We start from the raw sequence: 12,675 nt of genomic DNA, 5'->3' as shown, positions 1-12,675 counted from the left end.
ACCAGAAATCTGAAGAAATGTTTGAGAATTCCTGAAAAGCTTCTTCATTAAAAATGCTGAAAAAACTCTTGAAGTGTTGACATAGCTGACAGTTTCCAATGAGAAGAAATTCTTGTTGACATTGTTTCACAGTTGTAAAACTAGGAACAACAGAAACTCCTCCAGTAGCTTAGTGTACTGATGGCCTTGCAGACAGCGTTCCTTGTTTGGTTCTCAGATAATGGTTGTAGAAAACAAGATGCCATAACAAAGGATGCACATTAAAAATGCTGCTGCACAGTACTCAGGTTGGGAAAACCTTACTTGGCTGACTGCTGCAGAAAGGCAGAGTTGTCCGAGTTCAAGGGTTTTTAAACTGGAGAACCTACTGGAAGTGGAAAAGAACTCTTGGAGCATTTAGTTGCAGCACAGACCCAAAGAATTGCGGCCAGAAGCAACTTTTTTCCTGCAGCTGCCATCTGCAAAGGGAGACACAGACTGATGTTCACTGTTCTTCCTCCCCTTTGACCTTAAGCAGCTCCATGATGTCCCAAATATTTATTTCAGGCATCATCTGGGATCAGATTTCCCTCTTTCTTTAGTCCCATTTAATGAGATAGTCTCTGAATGCATTACAGGAGAGTGATAAAAAGCCAAATAGAAATGCATGTGATATTCTCTCAGGAGCACAGTCAGCATGTTAAACAAACAAAGGGATGAGTGGAAGCAAACTGACAATTGCCAAAAGCAGTTTGGATGACTTAGTGTTTACTGTCTTGTATTCTGTGGAATTTTGGAATGCCAGTGGGAATGGTAACTGAAGTAAAAGAAATGCTAATGTGCACATTCATTAAAAATTTGTGATTCCCTGTAAGTTGCAGCACTGAAATTTGATTACACCTCTGAATTCTATTCATGATTCTTTGGTACAATGAGAAAAACCCATGGTGTATTTTTCTCATGTAACATGGTTTTGGTTTAGGGTACTCCAAAAATGATTTAATGTGGGCTGTCACTAAGCTGTCAGCTCCTTGCTGTTTGAGTGCTGTCTGTTTGAGAGGAATGCAGCCAGAGCTGAAGGACTTCTGCGGAGAAATATTGTTGTGAAGTTGAACAATAATTTTTTGCATATTATATTATTAATCCAGTGTAGTTATACATCTCAGGAAACATGGGCTACTGCTTTTTGATGGACTTGGGGATGTGTATGATTTAATTCTGTAGAAGGTCCTAAAACTCCCAACAACTGAAATTAACAGTTTAAAATACTAGTGTTCTTGTCAAGAGCCTACTTAAATCTTTGAGATAATTTCAGCAGGTCATTTTATGGCAAGCAATCTTTTACCAAGCTTTGCTTTTGTCCCTTAGCTGATAGGAAATTTTCTCTCTGGCCACCAGCAGAAGGGAGAGCACCAGCAGCACTGTCAGGTCTTCAGCGCCTGCTGGAATATGATGTCAGAAAGCTCCTATTTAATTTCTGGGATGTTAAATCCATGTAGAATTGAAGGCAGAAGTGTCTCCTAACAGGTGCAGTAGAAGCTGCAGTGCTGTGCCTGCAGCCAGGTTGTGACACGTGCCATCCTCAGGACTGTGACAATGCTCAGTGCTGGGCCTGCTGCTATCCAAATCATTTCTCACTGTTTGATTGATGGTCTAATTGCAAAACACTGCAAAGCAAGTTAATGCCTTCTCCCTAAAGGATCATGTTAATTTCTGCCTCTTGTAATTTAGGTTGTGTATTTTGCCAGTCAAGAATGATAGTAGTGCTCTGAAGAAATTAATTATGTGTACAGTAGGTCTGTAAAGGTAGTAATTAGTACATAATAGTCTGTAACTACTGGGATTGTTCCAATACAGAATTCATTATCCATCCAACTTGCCTCAAGGGAAAACTTCTCCATCAGGGTTCTGTTGCTTTACAATTAGACTTTTAAAATACAATTCAACAATCATTTTCATATGTTTTCAAAACTGAAGTAAGATCTTAATAGCTGAGTGGTGTTTTTCACATTTTGGGAGTTTGAGTGGGAAGGGACAAGAGAAAAGACAAATTTCCATGTATGCTGTAATTGAACAAAACATGGACAAAATGTTCAGGTTTTGATTTTATATGAAAATATATATAATGAAAATGTATATAAATAATGTGTACAATGTATATATAATGTATGTAAAGAATATTTGATAGGTCAGTGCACCATTAAACATGAAAGAAAACTCTTTGCATTCATTTGCATTTGGGGCTTTGTATTTACAAGGAGCAGCAATTAGTACTTTTAGAAAATGGCTTTGAATTTGCTATGCTGAGAAGCCCAAATCCAATTCATCAGAGAACTTGAACATTTGCAAGCTTTCAGTGGATCCAGCTGTGGCCAGATTCCCTCTAAGCCAGCTGCACTTGTAGGTGTGAGGCAGCAGGGCTCAGCTGAATGCAGAAATTCTGGTGTTAAGCACAGCTATGTTGCACTAGCTCAGCTACCTACGCTGCTTTGTCAACAAAAAGGAAGAGAAACCTCTGAACTCACCATGAATTTGCTGCAGGATTGCAAACTGCAGGTGGCTCCCTTGGTCTGCTGCTGGTTCAGAGTTGGTTTGGTTCCCTTCCCTCGCCAGGCTCCCCTGCACGGGGGGGAATCCAAAGCAGAGCAGGATCAGCTTTGCAGTGCAGGGTCACCCAGGGCTGTGTGGCAGAGCAATTTCATTTCCTTGGGTTGCACACCTAGGTCATCAGTCTTCATATCTGTTTCACACAGAAGTGCAGCAGATTGGTTTGTTTTCATCTCTGGATGTATTTGAAATCGTTGTTTTTCAGCAACAGAATAAATTCAGGTACCATAAAGGAGGAGTGAGTTATTAGTTTACAATTTTTCACTTTCCTTTTCTTCACTGGATTTATCCAGTAGGTAAACTCTCAAACTCAAGGGTGAAAAAAGCTTTGCATGGTTTGAACAAACTGCTGCCTAAAATTATTACCATAGCATAGATTTATATATGTATACCTCTGTATTTTGATACATTTAAAGTACGTTTTTTTAAAATTCTAAAATGATCTTAGAGTTATTTTAGAGTCCAAGTCTTATTTCAAGAGCATCAGAGCTCATTTCATTCATCATGGGTCAAAAGGACTGATATGAGTATAGTGTTCAGAGGGGTCTAAAAGAAAGCAAAATTTCCAATTAGGAGGTAAGGATTGTAAATATTAGTTCTTAATAAAATGGCATTTTAATGCACACGCCTTACAATAACTTAATTTCTATGTCAAAGGTAGTTTGTAATATGGAGTCTAAGAAAACATAATTTATTTTGACAAAACATACTATGTAAAATGTGTCCTGTGGGTGTGACCTACTAACTGTAGTTGCTGTCATCATGTGACAGTGAATGAAGAATATCCCAATTAAAAATAAAATCTATTTAGACTTTTTCAGAAGTTAGGCTCAGTGTCAGTTGTGCTATTTTTGTTTATTGTCTTTTTTTCCTGTAAAATATTTTATAAATTACTCTTTCAGAATGCTCATGCTTTAGGGTTGGACAGAGGCAGGAATTTCACTGCAGGTCTCGGTGTGGCACACTTTGATTGTGTCTCTTAGGACTCTGCTTTTACAACTTTGTGCTAGATTTCTAAGGGGGAAAATCAAGAGGGATGGGTCAGATGGATGCAGTTTTCCTCTCTCCACTTTGCTCCTGCAGCTTGCTTTCTTTACATCTGCAGCAGAGTTAGAGTTTTTTCAGAGCATTGTTCCATAAGAGGGTTCTGAGAGAGAAGTTTGGGCATTGTCTTAATCAGCATTACAGAAAGAACTGCAATAATTGCACCTTCAGAAAATGGAATACAAACAGCCTGTGAATTAAATTGTATTCAGATGAGGAGACAGGTGGGAAGTAGTTTGAGGTCTGGGCTATTTGAAGGCTGCTATTATTCATGGATTGCTTGGAGGTACAGCATAATGTATTCCCCACAATTCCTGGAGAAATTCATTTCAGAATCAGCGTTCTGTCTGTTCTGAATCCAGGTCAGATGCTCTAATGTGAGGCCATTCCTTCAGTTTTACTTTAATTGGCAGTGCTTAACCCTTTTGGAGCATCACTGGGACAGGTGAGAGCTCCCTACTGGAGATGTGAGGAGTGAGGACCTGAAATGAGGAATCCTGCTGGTTCCTGAGTGACTGGAGGAGTTCTGCAGGTGCAAACTGATCATCCACCTGCCTCGTCAGTGCCACGAGGCAAACTGGACTGGAGGGGCTCTCCTGTGTGTGTGTGCCTGCTGCAAGGCCAGCTTTTGGATAAGCAATCTCTGGCACTGAAAAACTTCTGCAAAATATTAGTAACAGAGCCCCCGCTGCTCAGATTTTCTGCAAGTTTCAATTAGTAATTTTGTCAGAAAACTTCACTGGAAGAATTTGAAGAGAATTTAAATAGAATCGGAGTGGGGACAGACATGCATTGTCTAAAAAAACCTCTTCTATGTATTTATAACCATGTTGTGACTGAGTTGTCTTAGTAATGTGTTATATTTTAGGTGGTTGCTTACAGAGTTCTTGTATTAATTTGTTATACCTCAACTCTCAGAATATGAAAATGAATGTCTTGAAGAGGAAAGATGGAACAGCAGTTGTGACTATAAAGAAAAGCCAAGGGAAGGTGAACTCTTGAAGGTTTTTCCTACAAAGGGAATTGGTGCAGAGGGTTTTTTCCAACCAGTTTTCCAAAGGAAATTGGTCCAGTGGGTTTTTTCCAGCCTTTAAGGTGTTGGAGGTTCCCATTAGGGAAGTGTGAGAATCACTGCTGGAGACACACAGACAAATGTTCCTTACCCACACATTCCAGGAGTCTGGAATTCCAGCCCACTGTGAGATAACTCTGGTACAAGTTGGCACCTTCTGTACCTCCTCCATGCCTCATTTTTTTAAGGAGCTGGAGCTTTGAGTGTATGAGCTTGCTGAAATCCAGCAGGGGAAGAAAGGCAGCTCTGCATCCCCAACTGTCTGATTGAGGCTCGGTGATGCAGTGCTCAAATAAAGCCCAGCACTTAATGAGGAGCTGAGGACAGAGACACATGTACTGGCACTGCAGAGACAGGGATTGTGTACAAAGACTAATTAGCATGAAATATGAATACATTCATGAAGTAGTCTTGATCTATAATGCTCTTACAGAGAGTATTTTTTTTCTATGAATTCGATGAAAAAGAAATTCGGAAGTTGAATTGAAAAAAGAATCTGTGTTGAACTGCAAGAAGAAATGGGGTTTGTTTGTTTTTAAACAAATAGAAATCTATATTCCTGGAATAAAGCCCCTTCTGTATGAATAAATAAAGAGATTAGACTGAGAAGAATGCTTTTTCTAATGTCAAAACAGAAAGAAAAACCTGTAAAAGATGCTCCTCTTCAAGTATGCAACTACATTTTTCATGGGAATTTAGGTTAGGTATCCTAAAAATCTGTTTAATGTGAATCTAGTTACTCTCAACATGAAGTGTTCAAGGCCAGGTTGGATGGAGCTCTGAGCAACCCTAGTGGAAGGTGTCCCTGTCCGTGGCAGGGCTTGGAACAAGATGATCCTTGAGGTCCCTTCCGCCCCAAACCAGTCTGTGATGATATGATTAAATTATTCTGTGGGTTTGACAGCAATCCTTTGCTCAGCGAGCTGTTAGGATTATCCGCTGTGGCAATTCTCCTCAAGTGTGGCTTCTCTCTCCCATGCAGGAATTGATATCTGTGAATGCACATGAAATTCACTGATGATGAGCTGGGGGTCAGTTCTGAGTCTGTGTTCAGTGGCTCTGTGCAGAATGGTTTTGAAACAATTCCTTTTTTCTTCTGATGTGTTTGGAGCTGTGGATCCATTTTCTGGCAGCTTCCTCAGTGTTGGTCGAGGGAACTCCAGCTGAGGTTCCAGTGCAGGTTCTTCAGCTGAACACTGCCTGGGAATTTGTGACTTGAGTGAAGTAGGGGAAGAATAAAAGTCTGGAGGAAGGGATGGAGAGCAGACCAGCTACTTACCAGGGCAGTTGGTGCTGCCTATTAAATGGATTATGCACCAATATTTCACTCTGCTGAAAACTTCCAGCAGAGTTCTGGGAATAACAATGTATTTGCTTAAATAAATAAAACCCCACTGTAAACAAAGCTGTGGTTATAAGCAAAATTGATGGTCTTACTTGTAAAAGAATTTTTTCAAGGCTGCATTAAAGAGCTGCCCCCTGCATCTTTCAGCAGAACCATGGTTAGCACATCCTGCACTTCCTCCTAAATCTACTTTCTATCAAAAGAAATAGAATGTGGATTTTTTTACTGCAGAAGCATAAACTGACAAAATGTGTCTGATTCATGGCCTGGTTCCACTTGCTCACTGTGCTGACCTGCAGTGATTCTGTGTTTGTAGAAAAATGATGCCCTCTCCATGGATTTTATGTTTTATGTGCAAAACTGTTTTTTCCTTTCTTATTGCTGACCAAAAAACCCCAAAAAATGTCATCTGCTGTTGACATGGACCATTTCTCTGAGTGATAGTTGCTTCACCTGTAATGCTGTTCCAGGCTGCCTTGGACAGAATAGCTGCTGTTGCAAGAATTTCTGTCAGTTATAGTAGAGCAGGGATACTTCTGTTACCTACATGAATAAAGGTTCTTTGGAGAAAGAGACATTCAAAAGGTATCTAAAGGATTAAAAGTTAACAATCATGCTATTAAGTTTCTGAATTCATTGAGAAATTGAAAATACTAGGTACATAGGCATTAGTACAGATAATAACAAAAGTATCAGCTTTTTGAATTACTTATTAATCATCTCAAATGGATGTAAAGCTATAATTACAACTCTCTATATTGTGTGAGAAACTGAAATGTCTCTGAAACTTCTTCCTTTCAGGTGCTTTACTCTGTTAGGTGGGAATGTAATAATTGCAGAATGCTACTACTGAATCATTTCCCACTGTGGAAAGGTCGTGGCTTAAAGGCTTTCTAAAAGCAAGCAGTCCGCATGGTAAAAGTCAGTGTGGAATTGTCATCAAATTCCATATTCTGAATGGGAGTACCTGTGGAGTGAATGGCAAGGTTTTCTTTGGCTTTTTTTTTTGTTGTTTCATTGAGGACTTGGATCATTAGCATAGAGACATTGCCTTCTTAATGAATCACTCTAGGCAAATGTGGCTTGTGCTGGTGGTGTAAAAGGTAAGCAGAGCACAGGTGCTAAATTCAGGATGTCCAGTGGATCCTGGACAGTGCAGAGTGTGCTGAGGTGAGCAGTGCAGCCTGACGCTGCTGCTGAAGGTGAGAGGCTGGGAGCTGTGTGTTCTGCACTATTTTATTTTTGCTACAATGCAAGCACCTTAATTTAGTACCCTGTGGGTCCCCTGGGACTAATGCTGTGATGTGGCAGTAATTTATCTTGTGTGTCCTGAAGGCAGATAATCGTTGCCTGTGTGTTCTCTGAGCACCTGGGTGTGTTCACAACACTTTGGGGTACCTTGACCCCAGGAAAGCCTTTCCAAGGTAAATTTAAGGTGGTGGCAACACACACAACCATCGAAAGCTGACTTCAGGCTGAGCCCTGGATTTCATCTCAGCAGGTGACTGAGAGCAGCTGCTCAGTCTAAAGAGTGAAAACATGTTAATATATATTAAATGTCTGCTACTGGATGTACACAGGATCGATTGGACAGAGATACGTCTCAGCTGCCAGCAGCTGATGTTTTTTCCAAGCCAGAGGTCACATCTTTACACTTAGTAAAGTCTTCATTGTGCTTTGTCTTCAGTGAACTCAGGATCTTTCAGCATTTATAACCTGTGCCATGGCACTGTTCTGTATTTCAGACAGATGTGTTGTTTTGCAGAGTTTTAACCCTGCTGCTTCTGGTCATCCTGGTTTGCTGCTTCCTTTTTCTCTCATTGAACATCTCATTAATAGCTAATTTATATTAATTTCTCTGTGTTTTCAGAGACTGCCCAAAGGGGCAGACCCAAATAGTGCATGATCCACAGAAGGCACAGTAAAACCCACCCTGGCCATCACCCAGAAATGATCAGTGGGTCCACCCCCTTTACTGAGGGGCACTCAGGTGTGCTTGTCACCAAATGCCTGCCTGTTTGGTTTTCAGTGACATTAAAATGTAGAAACACTGCAGTGTGCCAGGATATTGAAACTGTTGGGATGGCCTTGTTAGGGTGGCCATTAGTCAGAGTGATGGGGACAATGGCAATGCATCTTCCCTGGGCAGCGTGGGGCCTGTTCCAGGGCAGCCCTGCCCTCTGCTGTGGCTGCTCAGAGCCGGGGGGCTCTGCTCCAGGGGCTGGGGGAGCCTGTCCCAGGGTTTGGGCTGAACCGTGGAACCCAGGGGTGCTCCAGGGGCTGGGGGAGCCTGTGCTGAACCATGGAACCCAGGGGTGCTCCAGGGCTGTCCTGGGGTTTGTGCTGAGCCATGGAACCAGGAGTTCTGCCCCAGGGCTGTCCCAGTGTTTGTGCTGAGCCATGGAACCCAGGGATGCCCCAGGGCTGTCCCAGCCTCTGTCCTGACCCATGGAACCCAGGGATGCCCCAGGGCTGTCCCAGCCTCTGTCCTGACCCATGGAACCCAGGGATGCCCCAGGGCTGTCCCAGCCTCTGTCCTGACCCATGGAACCCAGGGGTGCCCCAGGGCTGTCCCAGCCTCTGTGCTCAGCCATGCTGAGGCTGGCAGGGCTGCTTGGCACAGCCTCCACGCGGCTCACTGGATTTATTTGATGCCATCCACCACAATGCCACAGTTCTAAACATTTGTTTATGGAGGACTAATTTCCCAACATTTTATCCTTATTTCTATTGATCAGCTATCAAAGCTCTGCTTACCAGTCAGCCTCATGGGGTGCTGACTTTTACTACTGAAATTAATGGGATCTATTAAGGCAGATCATTTGCCAATTATTTTTAATATGATCCTTTTACCCTGTGAAGTTCTGCTCTGGCCCTGATGCCTGTGAAAGCTTCTTTTTGGGGTCTGTGGGCTCAGTGTAACAATAAATACCAGCTAATCTTATTTTGTTTTTACTCTAAATGGGAGAATAGAATTCTTTTAAGTAAACATAAAATCAAATTTCTTGTGTAGTAAGTCAGTGGAAATATAAAATTTTATATTTGGTTGTCGGGCAGTGTGTATAACCAGGGTGGGCTACATTACACTAAAAAGTCAAGCCATTTGGAATTCAGTATGTTTATGTATTTTGCATGCATGTTTATTTAAAAACCTTGTTGATAGAGCAGTGCTTTAAAAAGGAAGAGAATACTAAAATGTCTGTTTGTACATGTGTATTTTACTTAGTGTTTCAATATTTAGTCAGGAATGTTAAATGTCAGATATCACAGTGATAGAAGAAATCAATTTATCACTTCATTTTTACTAGCATTTTAGTGAGTTCCATTAAACACCAATATCTAATTAACTTGACTGTATAAAAGGATTTTTGGATGTTGGGATTTTAGCCTCATAATTTGGAAGGTTCCTTTGGAAAATGTGATTCCCATAAGTGTGTTTGTTTGTGAAGGTGAGCTTTTTATGGGCTTCACCAAGGGGAACAGTAGGTGAACTAATAATTTAAAAGATATCTAGTTATTAGACTTCTCACAGTAATAAAAGAAAATGAGTTTGCTAGAATCTTGGTAAAATATGACAGCAATTTAATGACTTTTTTTCTGAGTCTTGATACTTTTTTTTTTTTTTTTACTTTTGAAAATTGTAGGGCTAAGAAGCTCATCAGAATCTGGGAAATAATTACAGCTGTCCTGTCTCAGTTTGGTGGTGATGGTGGCCTGATGTCAGAGGAAAAAATACAACTGGGCCATGTGGCTGTTGAAATTAGAAATGCTATTATGGGCAGCATTTTATTGACGCAGGCAAACATCTTCTCTGCCCAGTGAAAACTTGTGAGAGTTCTGAAATCAGGGGTGGCTCTCGGGGCTCAGGGGCTGGGCAGGGCTCAGAGCCCCCTCACCCCCAGGATGTGCCAGCCCTGGGAGCTGCTCCAGCCCCTCCAGGGACAGCCTGGGCACGGTGGCAAAGGGACAAACGGGCTGCACAGTCCTGGGGTTTCTTCATTGCAGTATTCCTGAGGTTTCTTCATTTCAGTATTCATGGGAAAACAGCAGAGGTCATGGAAAAGGCCTCTGGGTTTTATTCCAGCTTCTTCCATCACATCTCCAACACTGTGGATGGGGTCCATGGAGAATATTTTCAGTTTAAGCCTTGTTTGCCTGCTGTTGGTTGATTTCTAATGTTCATCTGTGTTTCTGTGGCCATTTGTGTGCCCTTAATTGTTCATATTTGCTTTTAGAGTCTCACAGCAAAAGCAGCATCTTCCACAGGCAAAGCCAGCTGTGAGATCAGGTGTGGCTGTGTTTGGGATTTTCTCTGTTTCCGAGGGGAGGAGTTGTTTTGGTTGTTGGGATTCTGTCTTGTTTTGGAGTTTTTGTGGCCCAGGCATCTCCTTGATGCTGTTGGTAGAAAGCTGAAAGCCATCCCAATACAGAGTGGGCAATTAAGTCCATTTTAGCTGTGCAACTTTGCTGCACAAGTTCTTGCTAGAGATTGACAATTAGACTACTTACAATCATTTTAGGGCAATTTTAACAGAGCAAGGAATATTTCATGTGAAATTAATAGTAGTCATTAAATGTGGTGGTCAAATAAAGTAGCAATCAATTATAAGAACAATTAATAGGAGTACAGATCCCCTGTTACTTTTTTTTTTGCAAAACTAATTTGTAAAACTAAGTTATGATCTCTTTTATTCTTCCACAGAGCATAATTTGTTGGGTTGATGCCACTTCCTTCAGCTTGATTACATTAATTAGGCAAAAAACATACAAGATTGCAAGAGGTTCCATGTTTTTTCCTCCCTGCTTTATTTTTTTATCTTGAGAGCTCAGTGTAAGATTCACTTTTAGATCAATTGCTTGCTTTGTAATAATTCTTTTTTTATTGCTGTACCAGGTATTGAGCTCTTCTGATTGCAGAAAGGACAGAGTGACAGCAGGAGTGCTTAATTAATTTTGCTTCAGGAATTGGTAACTGAGTGATTTTAGGTGAACTGAAAAATGCCAGGTGGCATTGGGAATAAACATGAGATCCCCCAGCTGCTGCCTGAATTGACAGGAGGCGTGGCTGACATCTGCTGATGCTCTTGCATTTCTCTCTGGGTATTTGGGGAAACTGTTTGCTGGTTGTCAACGTTAGAGCCCAAATGACAGAGTGAAGCTGTGAGTGAGTTTGGATGCCAAAGCACCTCAATCCCAGTTCCTGCAGTTGATGGATTGCCTGGCACGTGTTCTGCAGGGTGCAGGAGGGTCTGTGTGAGCTGTGGCCTCTGCCAGAGCCTCTCGGTGTTCTGTGTCACTGCTGCAGGCCTGCTGGGGAATTGCTCCTTGGTCACTGCTCCTGAGCTTGCCCTGTGGCTTTCTCCTTGCTGCCAGCACCAGGGCTCTGCTTCTGCAGGTGACACGGGACAGGAGCAGAGGGAACGGCTTTGGGTTGCACCAGGGGAGGTTTGGATTGCACCTCAGGAAAAATACCTCCACAGGAAGGGTTGGCAAGCACCACCTCCAGCTGCCCAGGGAAATGGCATCCTGGAGGTGCTCAAAGCCAGCTGCACGTGGTGCTGCTGCTGGGGCTGCAGGACCTTCGAGGGCTTTTCCAGCCTGAGCCATTCCATGAGCTCATGGACACGTTTGCACGTGTTGGTGATCAGCAGGTTGGTTGTGCAGCCTGGCTGGAGCACACAAACTTTGTCAGAGTTATTCTGCTGCCTGCAGGCAGAGCTTGGACGTGGTTCATCTGCTCTCACAGATGCTCCTCTGTCCCTGCAGGTGGCTGGAGGAAGGCCAGGCTGTCCCATCCCTGTCCCATTCCAACCTGGGAATGCTGTGGGCACACCAAGGCACACCCTGGGGTGGCTGAAAAAAAGAACAACAGCAAATTTGAGACTTTGTGCTTGACTTCCCTCCTTCTCCCCCTTCATCTGACTTTTATTTCCATTTCTCAGTGCATCTAGGACCAGCACAGAAACGAGAGACTATCTGTAGCATTCCAAGATCATCCATTTAGCCAGACCCTGAGAAGTTTTATTGTGTTGCAACAGAATTTGCTGCACTTTTGTGCTACAAATTACTTTCTAATCTTTTGATGGCATTCCTAGCTCTTCATTTCGTTTTTCTATCAAGTCATATCACATCACGAGTTTGGTTTGTTTTAGTTTTTTTGGGAGAGGGGGATAAATTCAATGTAATTACTACTTTCAGGTGCTCAAGTCCTCTTGTGTGTGTAGTTTACATTCCTTGCAACTGTGTGTACACTTCATTTTTTTCTCCTGCACTAGCCATAGCTCTTCTCTCAGGTAGAGGCAATAACAAAGCAGTTAATTTCTCTTGTATGTTTACTTCTGCTGCCAAATACTGGCAAATGCAATTGGGAAGCCACTTGCCAGATGGAAATAAGATGAAATTACTCGTTCATTTCCCATGACAATATCAGGATGTTTTTGTTCACTGTGTGAACAGACTTGACAGAAATTGGAGGCTTAGGCTCAGGTTAAGGTAGGCTAAAGTTCACCTAAATATCTGCTTTCTCCATGCTTTAATTCAATGTACTCCTTTTTAGCTCCCTTTAATTTTCATCCCCATTGTATTCATGACTGACAGTTTTTGCTGTTAATTCTTTATTAGAATTATT

The 12,675-nt window shown here is 42.1% G+C and overlaps 1 protein-coding gene across 5 annotated transcripts in view; it reads left to right on the top strand.

Annotated features, from left to right (window-relative positions):
- DIAPH2 (diaphanous related formin 2) overlaps nucleotides 1–12,675 on the top strand; it is a 167,851-nt gene that overhangs the window by 40,367 nt on the left and 114,809 nt on the right. The window lies entirely within an intron of this gene.

Source organism: Passer domesticus, chromosome 7 (genome assembly GCF_036417665.1).
Source record: "Passer domesticus isolate bPasDom1 chromosome 7, bPasDom1.hap1, whole genome shotgun sequence".
NCBI lineage: Eukaryota > Metazoa > Chordata > Aves > Passeriformes > Passeridae > Passer > Passer domesticus.
Note: the sequence above shows the minus strand (reverse complement) of the source record. Positions and strands in the feature narration are given on the sequence as shown.